Source organism: Macaca nemestrina, chromosome 3 (assembly GCF_043159975.1).
Source record: "Macaca nemestrina isolate mMacNem1 chromosome 3, mMacNem.hap1, whole genome shotgun sequence".
Lineage (NCBI taxonomy): Eukaryota > Metazoa > Chordata > Mammalia > Primates > Cercopithecidae > Macaca > Macaca nemestrina.
In genome coordinates this window covers 170,016,220-170,033,696 of record NC_092127.1, presented here as the reverse complement: position 1 = coordinate 170,033,696, position 17,477 = coordinate 170,016,220, and the positions used below count along the sequence as shown (strand labels likewise).

Below are 17,477 nucleotides of genomic sequence, written 5' to 3'. Positions count from 1 at the left end.
GGAATTTCTTACAGTATGTTTCCAACTGTGTATAAAATCTTAACTACTTTTATTGTGACAAGCCTACCAAAAATAAATGTTAAATAAACTCTTCAGAATGGGAGAAGGGAATCTGGATTCCAAAGGAATCTAGAGTACCAGTTCTTCATAGAAATGTGTAAGGTTGACCTCTTTTCCCACTGTGTAGCCAGAGGCTCTTTCTAGCAAATGACGTCCTAGAAAACCCCGCTTATTCTGGTATTCCTTCCTGTTTTTCTATAGTTAAACTCACCTTTGCTTTGTTCGGTGTTTCAGAAAAATCTGGTGGAAATAGCTCCCCCTTTTTTCCTTTTTAACCCACTTTTTAATAGATGTATTAAAGATCTATAGATACGATGCCAGAGAAGTTTCAGAGAATTGAATTCACCTGCTGGACATTGAGAGCCTATTTGAGTATCACAAGGTGAAATCTAAGGGTGAATAGCAGTCTAGCTATATAAATAGTTGCTCTTCACATACAATTGAGACAGAATATGCGTTTACAGATTACATATATGCATAGTGATATAGAATGTTAGTTCACTCATTCATTCATCCATCCATACAGTTACCAAACTTTTATTAAGCCACTTATAATATGTAAATATTATGCTAAGTCTCCAAAAAATGAATACAATGACATTGTTTGTAACTTAGGATATTCAGTCTAGTGAGGAAAAATAAAAACTATAACCCATATGATTACAGTCAAGTGTGCTAAATGAGAGAGATTTTACATAGGTGACGTTGGCAGATATTGAGGAGGCTGAAATGGGGTTTAGATTCTCTCTAACACTCCACCCTTCCCCCATTGAACTGCTGCTTCCTTCTCTGTCGCTCCAACTTCTAGGATGAAGACTTAATGCCAGAAAACCTGCACCTGTTTGTTTCATTCCCCTTCCCCGGCCAATCTTACCAACTCCTGTGAATGCCTGTGTCCCAAATATCAAAGGAACAATGCCTTAGATTAAGCCTTGAAAAAGAAAGCATTAGTTATCCAGGCTGGAGGTGGGGTGTGGGCCGTGAGACTTGGGAGGCAAAAGCTCACTGGTGTGAAACAACCTGATGGAGAAAAACTTGGCAGCAGTGTGAAGGACTGGCACTCTGCTAGGGTACTTTCCACATCACTGTCCCATATGGTCACCTGTTGTACCTATTACTGATCTGATTCTAACGACAGTATAGTGGATGTTGTAGGGGGTGCCTCATTTCATTCCCCTGAGACGTTTTTACCACTTTGAATGATGTACTCAATATCCCACTCCCTGTACCAGCCCTTTCCTTATCTCTTACTCTTATAAGGAAAGGAGCTTATGCTTGTGGGTTTTTTTTTTTTTCTTTTTAAATACCTCTTTAATGAACCACTTAGGGTAAGTCCCAGCATTTCTACCTCAAGGCAAGGCAGACAATGTTGCAATTCATACCTTAGAGATCCCACTGAGGTCAGCCTGAAGCTAGATTTTCCCTAAATTTGTTGTTGCATAGTTCCTTCCCTTCCCTAGCTTATGCCCCTTACACTCATACCATTTTCTCCTTAAAGCATTCTTTCATAAATCACTTTTATAAATTCCCATCTCAGGCTCTGCTTCTATGGAACATAGTCAGGATAAGTGGGGTCAGTATTTCATTGATCTTTATGTCAAAGTACCAAAGAGTGGAGGCATGCTCCAAGTACCGTAAAAATGAATGGTTACATGGATGGATCTGAAAAATACGTACATTTGGTAGGATACAAGTATACATGATAATGTAAAGTCATCTTAGTTGATGTTTATTGAATATTTCCTGTGCTCTAGGCATCTTGTTAAGCTTGTTACATGAATAATATCATTCAAGCCTTGCAAGACCCCATGAGGTAGATTAAATATTATCTACATTTTACTAATGAAGAAACTAGGGATTAGAGCATTTAGTTCTTTTGACTGAGACCACCCAGAAAGAATGATCTGTAAAATTCTATTTCAGGTTTTTGTTTTTTTTTTTTTGGTGCTGGTAGAAATCTGATCACTAGAACTTTATTGGTTAAAATGTAATTGACTTTTAAAAAGACTTAAAAAATGCCTAGAGTTGAATGTATAACATTAAAAAAACTAACAAAGGAGCTGGGTGCATTATTCGAGTTATTAAGAAACTTTATTTTTATTAAGATATTTACATAGACTATTTAACTTATGCTATAAGATTCATACTAAAAACAAAAAGCCCTCTTCACATCTCCTTTCTCAAACGTGGATTAGCACCATATTGTTTGTAGGTAGTTCCCTGGTGTCAGTTTGGCATCTGGATTCTGTAAGGCATAATTGGATTTACTCTATGCAATTAGAATTGTGATTTTTTTTTTTTGTGCTGCTGAAGCACTACGTTGCAATTTTTGCTGGGAAATGAGTGTTAAGCATTTTGTTTGGTACTTGGAAAATCTGCCTTGACAGTGTTTCATAATAGAACCAATTATCAGGTATGTTATTACATATAGACTTCTGGACCCCAATTTAAATAGAAAGTAGTGCTAATTTCTTTTGTAAAATAGTCTCCATAAGACTTAAAATCAACCATATGTGAAGACCTACATGCTCATCAAGGTGACAACATGGGACTGAGAATACTTGTTACCTAAACAAATACTTCTGAGGCTGTGGATTCAATTGCCAACTAAAGAGAATGACAGGTATTAAGATCCTTTTCCAAAGGCAATTCTCGCTGAATTTCTTTAATATCTAATAGCACAGTTAAACCTATATTCTACTTGTATTATTTCTTTAAAAGACAAAAATTATCTTATTGACAGACCCCATGAGGTAGATTAAATATTATCTACATTTTACTAATGAAGATACTCTTTTTGTTTCAGAGTATTTTTATTAAGATATCTACATAGACTATTTAACTTATGCTCTAAGATTCATACTAAATTTAGATACTCTGAAATAGAACACATATTGATATTCTATTTGTGCATTAATTTATGTGAGCATTCAAAAAATAAATAGTCCGTTCACCAGAGAACCAAGTAGAAATGCATGATGAATATGTAAACTTAAATTCAATAATGAAATGTACTACTGTTTATGTTATGTGCAAGCAACATTGAATATTACTGCACAATTTTTATTAATGATTACATTTCACAAGGGAATGTGGCATTAAGGAAAAATTCTCAAATGCATATAAGCAGCTCAGTGCTTAAGAATTCTCTGGCTGTATTTGGAAACTAACAGTTTCGTGTTCAATATGTAAATTTATAAATGCATTAAATTATGTTGATAATTATATTACACACTCTGACAAACGATATATACAATGAGCAATGTATCTGAAAGTAATTATGAATATATTGTATTCAACTCTGAACTTTAGGAAAACCCTTCCTTTTTTTGTTTTGTTTTTGTTTTTTTTGAGATGGAGTCTTGCTCTGTCGCCCAGGCTGGAATGCAATGGCGTGATCTCGGCTCACTGCAAGCTCCGCCTCCCAGTTTCACGCCATTCTCCTGCCTCAGCCTCCCGAGTTGCTGAGACTACAGGCGCCCACCACCACGCCTGGCTAAGTTTTTGTATTTTTTTAGTAGAGACAGGGTTTCACCATGTTGGCCAGGATGGTCTCGATCTCCTGACCTCGTGATCCACTGCCTCGGTCTCCCAAAGTGCTAGGATTACAGGCCTGAGCCACTGTGCCTGGCCCCTGTTTTTATCTATAATTACAACAGGCTTTGAATATGGATGTTTAGGGCCTTTTAAAAATAGTGTCTTATGACTAGAAAAGATTCCAAAGTCTCAGACTGCCCATTCTGTTGCCTCAAGATAAAACTATGTTCCCATCTCAGGTGGATTAAGTATTGGTGGGAACAAATGCCATGCCTACTGCAAGCTCCTGATTATTTTAGTGAGTTGAAGTGGCTAAGGGAAGCAGAAAAAAATGCAGTTTGTCTTAGTGCAGTGGACATAAAACTAGGATGTATTTACACCTGGGAGTCTATAAAAACATCCCAAGAGTTTCAGGGAAAGAAATAGCTGTGAGGGATTCAATGCCCAAATTCTCATTTTCCATATATACCTTTGCCTATAATTTATCTATGAGTGCCCACATCATTATGGAGATTTGCATTTTCCATCTTCCTTTTAAAACTCACCCTTCTCATACTTCAAAAAACAGTGGAAAATGTCTAATCTACTTCTAATTTAGTATAGTAGATTGTGTTGGGATGTAAAAATCTCAGAGGCTCCAAAGGAACAATTCACAATATTGATGTGGGTGTTGAAAAAGTAAATGATTCAAATGACTGCATAACAAATCCTTTTGCAAAAACAATATTGATGGAAGATCAAATGGATTTGTCACTGGAGAGGTCATTAATAGTAAGTTTTGATCATAGGACATCATGCAGATTTTGGATGTTACACAGAGGTAGTTCAAACAATTGCATGACAATTTTTTTTTCCTATCCACTGATTTGTTGATGTGAAAAAGGTATATCATTTACATCTATAAAAAAAGACTGCATGAATTTAGTTATAAGTAATGGTATATATTTCAAAGCAGTTAGAGTTCATCCATTTGAATTCCAAGCCTAGACTACTTTTGGAGTCTATAACAATTCTGAAAAGATCAAATTAGAGCTCACAATATCTGTTTATAAATATTATTTGCAGTGTTGATATCTTTGTAAAAACTAGTCTTCCAATCTGTTGAAGTGTTATAGCCCTTGATTTATTTAGGGTTAATTTAACGTCTCTCAATTATATGTTCTAGCTTTCACATTTTTTCCTAGGTATCTAGTTTAGGTACAATTGTAAGTATTATGATTTAAAAATTCAATTATTTATTATTCTATGTAGACATAAAATTTTTAGAGTTGACTTCATAACACTAGTATTTTGACATTTAATAATTACATTAGTAGGGTTTTTTGATGTTCTATGCATACAGTCTTGTCATCTGTAAATAATGACAGCTGTATTTCACTTTTTAAAAGTATTGACTTTATTGCCTTATTGTACTTTCTAGGTCTTCTAGTAAAATGTGGGAAGGCTTGGAATATTTCACCACATCAGGGTTTTTTGTTTGTTTTTGCTACAGGCTTTTTGTAGATATTCTAATTCAGATTAAAGACATTCTCTTGTATTCCTGATTTTCCAATAGCTGTTCCTCCTGGTGATAATTTTAAGCATTTATAAATTCTGCATATTGTCTCATTATTTTCCCTGCATTCATCAACATCATCACACAATGGTTCTTTTCTTGTCTTACTTTGGTAAATACATTGATTGATATTTTGAATGATAGATTAACTTTTAGTCTATGAATGAACCTACTTAGGTATTATGCATTATTCTGTTTTAATATATTAGGTTGATGCAAAAGTTATTAGTTTTTTTCTACTTTTAATGGCAAAACCACTATCATTTTTGCACCAACCTAATATTTCTTGTTATGCCTTACAATATAATTTCTTATGTTTCTATGTAATTTTATGCAAGATTGGTATTATTTCCTTTTTAAAAGTTTGGAGCAATTCACTGTCGGGATCTGAATTCAGTGTCTGAATTTGTAATTCCATTTATATGACATTTTGGAAAGGGCAAAACTATAAGGAAATAAGTTATGTCATTGGTTGCCAAGGACCAAGGAGTGGGGAATGAGATTGACTATTAAGAGTTAAAAAGAATCTTGTTGAAATAATAAAAATATTCTGTATTTTGAGGTGGTGGTTACATCATTGCATATATTTAGCCCAAAGTCTGTGAACTGTGCAATCTACACTGTACACTTACAAAATAATGAATTTGACTTTGTGAATGATCAATCTATGTGATTGGTAAAAAAATGTAGTGCAATTATGTCTCAATAATGTACTTCAGTTAATTTTACTTAAAAATATACAATCTTGAGAGGTCATGTAGAAATAAGTGTTTTGAAAATATGCTGGATTTAAAGTAAAAAAAAAAATATATTACTCTCAGCTCTGCTTTTCAGTTCTGTCATCTTAGGTCAATCATTTAACTTTCCAGAGCAATCTCATTTGTAGAAGGAAACTTGTGTCTATATCATCTAGCTCTCCTAAGGAGTTCAATAAATACTATTTTAAAATATCCAGGTCAAAGTAGCAATGCAACAACTATCCATCAAACTTACATATGCCATTAAGTGTCTTTATCATCTTCTTATCCTGTCTTCAACAAGAATTTTTAAAAATCTTAGTGGAAATAACAGCTTTTTCCATTTGTAATGAACAGTCATATAAAAAAAACCCACTCTCCTCTTTTGCTTGTTTACATTAGCTGGATTAAAATTATAAAATGGAATATGGCTACTTAATTTAAAGAGCATAACTGGAGTAATAAAAGGTCTTATTTTCTTTCATTATATTTTTATTCAGTAAGTGCAAGCTGCCTGCCAAGCAACCAACCTAATTCGATTATGAGAGTAACCTGATGTATGTAAAGTCTGAGCAGGATGTTCTTAGCCCCTCCTTGCCACTGAACGTTCGCATTTCAGAAGCCAGTCTAGCTAGGTTCTTGCTTTTATTTTTCTTCTTCTTTGTCTTTTATCTTTAGGTGGATTTTCGCTCTTGTTGCCCAGGCTGGAGTGCAATGGCGAGATCTCAGCTCACTGCAACCCCCGCCTTCTGGGCTCATCTCCTGTCTCAGCCTCCCAAGTAGCTGGGATTACAGGTTCTCGCCACCACCCCTGGCTAATTTTTGTATTTTTAGTAGAGATGGAGTTTTGCCATATTGGCCAGGCTGGTCTCAAGCTCCTGACCTCAGGTGATCCACCCGCCTCAGCCTCCCAGAGTGCTGGGATTACAGGTGTGAACCACTGTGCCTGGCATTTCTTGCTTTTCTATCCCTACTACAGTCACAGTGATGCTATATGAACAAACCTTGGTTATGGACCTGCAAAATAGCCTTTAGAGTTCCTTGATTTCTGCCAGCTTTCCAGCTCTTTGGTTGATTCTAGGTGCTACAAAAATTCCTCCAGTAAATTGTATCTTTTTATTGTGTCATGACAAGTGTTAGTTTATGTCGACTACAATAATAACCTTGATTTATACTATAGCAAACATGAACAGTCATTGCCCTCAAGGAAATTTCTGCTTAGGTTGGTTGGGAAATTAGACAACCTGCTTCACAAAGTAAAATTGAGGACAGTCTGCCAAGTAGTTGAATATATTGAAAGAGAAATGAGTAAATGGGTACTTTCACTTCAGGTGTTGATGGTGTTTCAAAAACTAGATTCATTCTCATGTCTTAAAACCAAACGGAACAAAATGGAAAAAATATGAAATGATAGTTTTGCATATTGGAAAAAAGACAATGGAAGAGTGTAATCCAGCAAAAAGGCAGCAAACAAACGAGGTGGGCTTTACATGTACCCTGTGTTGGAGAGCTAGAAGGGCATACCTAAATAGAGCCCAGCTGTCTTTTTACATGAGAGTTGGCGTCAGAGTCTGAGGAAGCCAAAAGTTGTCAAAAATTAGTGGAGCAGAGGACCATGTTTGCCAAAGCAAGTCCAAGGTTGGTCCGGATTGAATGAGGTGGGGGAATGGACTCCAATTTTTTTTATGGAATCACATTGTAGTGATTGTTGGTACAACAAAGAAAAATTGGGAACAATGTTTTTAATGATCCATCTACTATATATATTTTAATTATAATAACCAAACTCGTGTTATACTGAATGGCACTTCGTAGTCTCAATGTTACTCTCCACTTTGTGTTTGAAACAAGAAATGGGTAGTTCAGACGTAAAGGAAAGACTTGGTCCCACTAATACTTTCATTTTCTGTGAGTTTATCTTGTGGTTACATTTTCACTTTGGCCCATTTTCTGTCTGCAATTTAAAAAATTGTGTGTCTATTTACTTATAATTGTCATTAAATCCTGAAATACTTGTCATTTTTTTTTTTACCATCTAATTATTTTTTAAACTGAAATAGTGTATCTCTCAAACCACTAAGCAACAGATATTTGATTTACACATTCAATATTATATAAGTTGTATCCCAGTTCATATTGATTGGGGAATAATTAAAGGAATTTTACTCTATTTCCTGAGCACTTTAAGTATAAGATATCATAGAAATAAATTGCCTGAACAATATATACAACGTATTAAAGCAATATTACTGCTACAGTGAGCTGGTAGCCAATGACTCAAATCTCTGGCTCCATAACCCTCTAGGCTTGCTTTGAAAAAGCCCATATATGCCATCAATTATGTGTTATAGATGAAAAAAATAGAAGAGCCCAAGAGTTGCCTATAATGATATAATTTAATTTCTTTATCTAAAAATAAACCTAGTTATAAAAGGATTTTGAACATTTGAAAGAAAATAGCAACTTTAAAAACTTAATTGGTTCTTTATTAGCAAATTATTTTCAGCGAGTTGGTATAATATTTCTTCATTGGGTAATTCAAAATGGAGAAAACTGACAGTCTACAAATGCTGAATAATTTGCCAGTGTGACAGAATTAGCAAAGAGACATTTTAATGATCATTTGAATAAAAATTACTTATTGTTTCACTTTAAAGTATTTGTGTTACAAATATTTCACCTTAATTGAATTCACTTGAATCTAATGGACTAATGGATCTAGATTCATATTTTCAACTCTCAGGTACCGAATGTAGTGGACATTCATTTGTTTAGCTATTTATTACCTTTGAATATATTCAATTGAATAAATTTGTGAATCTTGTTTTCTTAAGCAGAAAACAGGAAGCTTGAATTGCTAGGCTCTTGTGAAGCTGGGATTCACACATATGACTAGGTTTTGCTGTAAAGAGAATTAATAAAACAGATTCAACAATGGGCAACACAAGAGAATAAATCTTCTAACAAAAGTGTTGTGAAATCCATCTGATTCTTTGAGGAAGACAGTAGAGGTTTTGGCTTTTAGTTTTCATTTTTAATATAACAGTAACCTAGAAACAGTGACACATGTGGTATCATTAGCAAAACTTTCATATACTTGATTGAGCTGCCAGATAAATTATACAATGCTCAGTTAAATTTAAATTTCAGATAAATAATTAACCATTTCTTACTCTTAAGCATACCCCAAATATTGCATGGATATACTGTCATTTTTTTAAAAAGTGTCGTTTATGTGTTTTGTGTTCTTATTTGCTAAATCTGGCAACTCTATTGCTTGAGTACGTTTGACTGCTTAGCCTTGGAGTAGGCTTGTTTGTACCCCTTCTTGAGACCTATGAGCCACCCGAAATAACCTATGAAATCACATTTGGTTTAAACTAGCTAGAGTTAATTTTATTAATTACCAAATAAGTTGTGATGACAAAGACTCCTTGAGTTAGCGTAGAAGCCACTAGTGTTAAGAGCTATAAACTGGGTACTGTGCAAACAGGTTTCAGAGCCAGGGTGGCAACCAGAATGGCTCTAACCGCAGTCATCTTTGGCTGTGGCTAATTTATCATTGGTGCCTCGCACAAAAAGGAAATGAGCCATAAGATAAAGAAAATTCCAAGAATTGTCTTTATGCAAGGAGATCTATCTTCATCATCAAAGAGTCAGATTTTCAATAATTTCTAAGATGTGACTTAGTTTGGAAAAAAAAAACAGTTTAACTAACCTTGAAGAAAGAGTCCTCAAGGTTATGTTGCCCAGGCTTTCTATAAACATTCCAAACAGCTTCCTCCAAAGGAATCTGTCACTATTTCCTAGGATAATTATACCCTGAGAAGAGCCAATGGTGTAGAATATTCAGTGATTGACACTGGTTCTGAAATAACACTAATTCCTGGTCTTGAATTTCACTGTGGTTTTACATGTTTCCGGAGATCAGATGATAAATGGAATTTGGCACAAGTCTCCCTTAGAGTGGTCCCATTGATCTATAAATATATCCTGTGGTTACATCCCAATCTCTAATGTATGGGTTGAAGAAATATAACCAGCAACTGAGAGAGTTTATACATTGGCTCTTTGACTTGTGCAATGATATAAACTACCCAAGGGGAGAAACTGCTGGAGCATCTCTATGCATCAGAATAGTAAATCAAAATTAAGACTGCATTCCTAATACGATGTACCTATTGGTGCCATCATCAAAAACCTGAAGGGTACAGTTTTTGTGATTCTGCTCCTATTCAAACCTCTATGACTCTGGGATCTGCTAGTTTGTATGAGCCAAGAATACAACACAATTTCAATTAAATGGCAGCTGAGACTTCTGCCTGGTTATTGAAGACTTTCTGACACTAGAATAAAAAAGAATCAGAAAGGTATTTGTGTTAGGTGTTTATTGGTTTAATTATCAAGGAGATGAGCTTTTTGTTAACTTAATCTGAGAAGAAAGAATTATAGATAAACCCAGAGGATCTTCTGAAGGATCTTCCAGTACTTGTACTTCTATGTGTTTTGGAAAAGTTAGCAGATAGTAAAAGCATCACAATAACCGTAAAATAACCAAATTTTTTTTAGAAAAATCAGTTTTGAGTCACCTTCACAAGCAAATAACATCGAGTAATTCAGTCACTTGCTGAGAGCAAAGTGCATGTGAATTACATATTGAAAAAAGTAGTCTCGATATGAAGTATACCCTTTCAGTCAATTGCAGAAATAAGGAATGTGGTATCTGTCTTGTAATCTATTTATTACCTATAGACTATGTATGTATGTATATATCTGTTCATTAATCTATTTAAATGTTTCACTTTTTCTCCTTCTCCTCATGTGGCAGAGAGAGCTGTAGTCTATTTTTTTCTTACATTAATTTTATGTCCTTATATTTTATCAAGGTTTCCACCCTCATGATACAACCTAAACCTAATTATCCCCCAAAGGCTTTCCCTCCTGATACCATCCCATTGGAGGTTAGGTTTTTAACATACAAATTTTGGGAGGACAGACACATGCAGTCTATAACGACTGGTCTAGAGGAGAAATACTTATTACTCAGAAATCTTGGACTAGTAGACTGAATAATTAAATTGACCTTTTTATTGAAAAATGTGATCACTTATTATTTGAAGAATAGTTATAAGTTAGTTTGGGTCCATGATGTTTGGAGTATAAATGGGGATATTAATTATATATTAATAATGGGGAGCTAATATTGAGATTTCATCTCTAATGGAAATTCATAATTTTTAGTGGCCTAACATCTTTACAGACCCTGCCTCTATTTGAAGATAATCCTTATTTTGAACCTTGCCTTACTAGGTTACAAGTCAGGAAATTGATTTCCTGAGACTCCCTTCAAGCTCAGATTCAGAGTGGTGATTCCTGTTCTACTAGTCATATGTACTTAAATAAAATTTAGAGTAAAATAAAACAATAAGTGATTTATCTTTGGAAAATGGGCTGATAGATATACCTAATTCTATGTAGTAGACAGGGACAATACTTCTGTCCTAAACATTATGGTTACCATGTGAGAATGGTAAATGGATTTCTACAGAGAAACCCAATAGTGACATTGGCTGTAGATCTTGCCTGTACAAGTATAGGGCTTCAGAATCTGTCACTTCCTTTTATTTAGTCCTAGGAACAAGTTATAATCTTCCAACAAGTTGCTTTTCTATTATTATGCATTATGTTGTTTTAAATTAAGGCAGGTGGTGGTATGGATATCATTTGTCAACACTCAAATTCAATTGGCCCCTAATATGTTTGTACTATATTCTTCTGAAAACTAACTCATCCTCATGAATTTACCAGTCTATCACCAACCTAAGGGCCACCAAAAGTTTAGAGAAATGGGGTTTTAATTTTCAAAATCAATATTACCTTCTCTTTTGCTGTTCCTGCGTACTAGTTGATACAACTTGAAGCTCCCATGTGATTTTCCTACAAATGAGAAGACCATGTCAGGATAACTTAGGAAAGTGTTCCAGATTTTTCATACACAATGATATCTAAAAATCCTCTCTATATTTGTAAATTGTTACTAGAGTAGGTAAGTATGAGAGTAACATGTTGTAAAAACAAAACACAACATCAACAACAAAAACTTCTTAAAGTAATATAATAGTATAATAGTTTTGAGCTTTGGATTCAAAGACTAGAATTTATTGTCAATATCAATTCTGTTTCTTATTAAGTGTGCTTGGACAAGTTCTTTAAAGTCTTTATCAATATACTCATTAATCCAAAGACAGCAATAATATCAACCTTGTATGGTTGTCATGAGAATAATAAAATTCATAAATATACCAGGTCATCTAATCTCTGAAACCCAGAAATAATTTGACAGACACCTCCTTTCTAGCTCTTTTTGATCTTTATGTCCTTGGTTCTACTTCCAACAGCCTTCTCCAAAACCTCATTAGCTCTATACTGGACTATTGCAACTGACCGTAAATATTTTTTTCCCCTTTTTGGTTTCTCTTCACTATTCAAATTATCATTTCTCCTGTTGAAGAAAAATGATTAGCTGGAAGTACAAATGTACTCACATTTATCCTGCTCAGTGTTTCCCCATTGTCTCACATAGAGTAATCCATTTTTAATTTGTATTTCAATGATCTCCCAAGTATAGCCTCATTATAAATGTCCAAGTGCTTCTCTCACTGCTTCACTATACATGCCTTAAACTTACATTTACCTCTACCTCCTGTGATTTTTCAAAGGGGCTGCAAAATTTTCATTTTGTGCACTTCTTTAACTTCCATCTTTCCAGAGAGCTCTTAAGCTGTGTTTTATCACAGCTTTCACCATTGTTAAATGTAGACTTTCAGAAAACCTTCCCTAAATATCAAAATCCAATGACAACTTTTGTCTTGGTCTTATATTATGGATGTGTGTGGGTTTGATTGCTATATCCATTATCTTGCTTATTTTACCTTAGCCTTCCATACAGAAGTAGATGTTGGATTCCTTAAATTCATAGACTTTCAGGATTAAAGAAGACTTTGAAATTATCTAATCTTATGCCAAAGCAAACAATTTCTCAAATATTACCTTTAAGCCTGAGTGCAGAGCTATTATGTAATCTAAATATAAAGCCTACCTCTGTATTTATTCTGAAAAGCATGTCTTTGTCTGTTAAACGGAAAATCAACACTACAACTTTAACCTCACACTGAGGTCCTGTCCTATCTTAGGCAGTTTGGGCTGCTATATCAAATTACCACAGACTGGGTGGATGAAGCAACAACTTTATTTCTCACAGTCTGGAGGCTGGGAAGTCCAAGATCGAGGTGCCAATAAATTTGGTGTCTGCCGAGGGCACTATTTCTGGTTTGCAAATAACTGTTTTCTCATGTTATTTTTACATAGCCAAGAGAAGAGAGAGTAAGATCTCCTGTGTCTTTTTATGAGGATACTGACATCATTCATAAAGGCTTCCCTCATAACCTAATTATCTCCTGAAGACTCCATCTCCTAATACTAACATATTGGGGGTTAATATTTCAACATATGAACTTTGGGGGATTCATATATTTAGTTCATAACACATATTCATTATATAGTCAGTTAAAACGAAGACATTAAAAACATACATAGCCATTACTTTACTGGGTACTCAAAACTGTTGGTTTGTAGTTCTCAAGTAGAGAATTGCAAAATTTCCCTGTTAAATACACTCTTAATAAAGACATTGGAGCTTCTTGTAACTAGAAAACAATTTTCAAATCATTTGGATGATAATAAATAAAACATTATATATGAAGGCATTAAAACCAAATAAATATTCTTTTAAAGATCTTTGAGTTACATATCCTAAAATGTAGCCGTGAAATATTCTACTATGTCAGTAGACTGAAGAGTATACTGGAGATAGAACTCAGGTATTCAGAAAGGTCTCTCTAAGTTGTTACCACTGGTGCTATAGTGCATCTTTAATGTACTATAGTTACATAATTATTTGAGGGCTTGAGGAAAACTGTAATGGTATGTTGGCCAGTAAGTATTCTAAGCCACCTTAGATCGTTTGGTCTCAAAACTTCACGGCATTTACGACACTCAAGAATCCTCTATTTGAAATATTTACTTACTCTGCCTGATAAAAAACAATAAACCCCAGAATTTGCCATTATTTTTGAAGAGGACAGTAATACAAATGCTTGCATTTGAGCTGGCATCTTTTCTGCCCCTGATAAATTCCAAAGGCCCCTGGTTATTAGACCCTTAGAACTTCCCAGGATCCCATTTCCTAGGCCAAATTGCAAAGAAAACTCATAAAAATGGAAATTCATAAAAGAAATAACACTGCACTGCCAATGTTCAATGGGAAAGAGTTGCTTGGCCAGCAGTCCAAAAACAGGAATGAGCATTTTACAATATTGTATGTGTGCTGTTCCCATCAGTTTATATTGAGGACAGCTGGAGGAAAAAGAAAAAAATAAAACAGCAACTACAGCAGAGGTGCAGGAAGCTAAACATTAAGAGCATGTCTAAAGGGCTCAATTGACTTTAAAAGTGAATTTGAAGGACTTTAAATGGGGGCTTATTTAGCTAATATTTTAGAATATTTTAATTAAATCAATGTGGTTCAGGGTTGAACTCTTCCCTAAGGATCCAAATTGGACACAGATAGCTCATCACATTGACACTCTGATTCTGTTTTCATTAATGAAAGCCTGTATATATGCTTTAACTGTGGCCAGATATTCCTTCTGGAAAAGTGCAATTTGGAGGGCAGAGTAGCATATTTACTGCTTAAAGTTCTGCCATGTAAAATAATGACTTAATATTTTCTGCAAGACTCTAGAGAACAGATCTAGGACCAATGAATTGCACTCAGTGGGCAATCATGTTCAGCTTACATAGAAGATACACGCTTGGAATTGCTCATTAACTGGAATAATGTGCCTTTCAAGGTCAGAAGCTCCCTGTCAAAGAGATGCTTAGTATGTGTGAAATTTTTCAGTTTTTGAATTATGTGAGGACATGTAAAATTATGCCAAAATTTCAAAGATCTTAACTATTTTACTTTGTATTTGATAGGATTGAGCTAAACCTGTATACTTTTAATGGATGCTAAGAACATTCTAAGGTCACAAGCATCAAATGCTACCTTAGTAATATGAAATAGATCAATTTTAATGCAATCTTCTTGCATTTATACTAAACAGGGAATATAATTTGAATAATGTCATTTCCATGTATTAATTTCATTATGATTAAGAGGGGATAGAAACCAATATGTTAAATTGTTTTCATATGCTAATTTGTTACGGTATTGTATGTGTATTCAATTGTCTTACGATGCACTCACACACATATATACAATGTAGTGCTTTTATATTAGTGAATGTAGTTCATCATGGAGCCCTTTAAAAAGAGGGGCTGAAGAAAGCTAAAAAGAATAAACTGAACAATAACAAGGCAATTACTAAAGGTTATTTTTTCTCCTTGGACTTCAGATTTTTTGTTGTTGTTTCAATAGGAAGTTATTTCCCTTAGAGCTCAATTTCTCCTTTAACTTGGTGATTCTTTGATATCCTAGAACTGGATTCCATTTTTATGTGGCTCTTCATAGAATTGCATAAGATGAGAGAAGCATACATTTGATTTGTCCGTGAACTGGTTTTTATCAAAGGAGAGTGACCGATGCATTTACTAAAAGAGTCAGAACAAACTTTGATCAGAAGACCAAAGAAATAGGAAAGATTAAGTATAGATAGACTTGCCTCAAGAGGAAAAATTCTGACTGAAACAGCAGAATTCTCACAGTGTTGTAGATACTTTGCCCTGATCAAGTTATTCATTTTTATGTGTTGAAATAGGTAAGGATAGAAAAATGGAAGATTTGAAATGATTAGATATTTTTGGTGAATCTAAGTGAGATAAAATGCAGATAAAACTTAAGAACTGAAAAAATTATGTCTCTGTGGCTTCTCCGTATTTCCATTACTTGCAATCATTTCCTTGCAACAAGTTTTTAAACATTGTTTCAGTGATCTTTTAAAAATGTAAAAGTTGGCTTTGTGTTTTCATAGTGATAGTTTCCATCAAGGAATCTGGCAGAGAATTGTTTGCATAGGTTAAAACGTAATGAAAGAGAAAAAGAATACTTTTTGGATGGTAGAATCGCTGAAAACAATATAATATTTATTTATTTATTCACTTATTTAACAAGCACTTCCATAGATGATACTTAGAAACAAACATATTTCAGTACATCTTGGCAAAGATATTGGATCTAATACTCCTAATATCACTATATGGTAGGTGTGTTTAGTCTCACTTCATAGACAAGAAAACAAAGCCACAAAATGATAAATAACTTGCCCAAATTCCAAGGATAATAATAAATGGTGACGCAGGCAATTCGATTCTAGGATCTTACCTCTTAACCACTATACTGTATTCTTTTATAATACTTAAATATACACTGAATTTTGTTGAAACTTGTTAAAAATCCAAATTAATGTCTACTCACCACCTTTCATTATAGAAATTTCAAGCTACTTCACAAGTAGCTGTAACTCCACTTGATGTCTCCATGTTGTTGCATTAAAGCCATCAACATCAATCATCTTTTTGAAAGATTTTTGTGGAAATCATCCAACATACTGGGATAAAAAGCCAAACTGAGGTAGAAACAGAGGTTAGAAAGTGATTTTTAAAACAATAATTCATAGTGGCCAAGCATAGTGACTCACGCCTGTAATCTTAGCACTTTGGCTGAAGCAGGAAGGTTGCTTGGATCCAGGAGTTTGAGACTAGCCTGGACAATATAGTGAGACTCTATCTTCATTTAAACATATATATATATATATATATATATATATATATATATATATATATAAAATTAAAAATACATATATATATAATATTTCTAGGAACTCACTTTCCTATGCTGTTAGAATTATTGATTCATTCTATACAGACTACAGATTACTTATAGTGTATATGTTTCTGATTTTGCTGTGGGTGATACAAGAAGTAATTCTTGAAGAATTTATAGACTGGCTAGGGAAAACAATTAAAATACTTGAAAAGTTAAATACTAACACAAGCAATGGAAAGGTACAGTGTGATTTACAAAACTTGGTTTTAATTTTCATGAATTTCCTATTGATCTATAGAAATATATTACATGCTATATCCTGTGATATATTTAGATATATTTGTGGAATGCCTTATATTTGCATTAAATTTATCATGTACATAAGTAAAAAGTTTCAAATGATTGGAATCACTTTTCTGGAAAATTCATTAATTTCAGAATGTTATTGTGAAATGTTTCTGTGGTACATTTAACTTTGAAATTAAATTATCAGTATAGTCACTTTCAGTTACAAATTAAGTTTGAGACACTGTTTACAATACACTCGTTATCTGAACCTGGAATAAAGGAAGAAATATGAGAATTCAGAGAAGTTAAAAGTAATTTCATGTTTACATAGAAGCTGAAGATAAACATTTTACATTTTATTTACCTAATTTATGTACTAAAAGTTTCTCACTTGATTTTTATCAAGTGACATGCATTATTTATTGTATTTTTGTACCTTTTATTAGTTTTCTGTGTCTTCCATAACAAAATA

At 33.8% G+C, this 17,477-nt stretch overlaps 2 long non-coding RNA genes across 5 annotated transcripts in view; one reads left to right on the top strand and one right to left on the bottom strand.

Moving 5' to 3' along the window:
• LOC105487803 (uncharacterized) overlaps positions 1 to 17,477 on the top strand; it is a 220,036-nt gene that overhangs the window by 168,178 nt on the left and 34,381 nt on the right. The gene's annotated exons all lie outside the window — the stretch shown is intronic.
• On the bottom strand, positions 278 to 16,638 carry LOC105487806 (uncharacterized). Its single transcript, XR_011620642.1, has 3 exons — positions 16,367 to 16,638; positions 11,767 to 11,826; positions 278 to 424 (listed from the first exon to the last, which is right to left on the bottom strand). It is a non-coding gene; the product is annotated as an uncharacterized lncRNA (long non-coding RNA).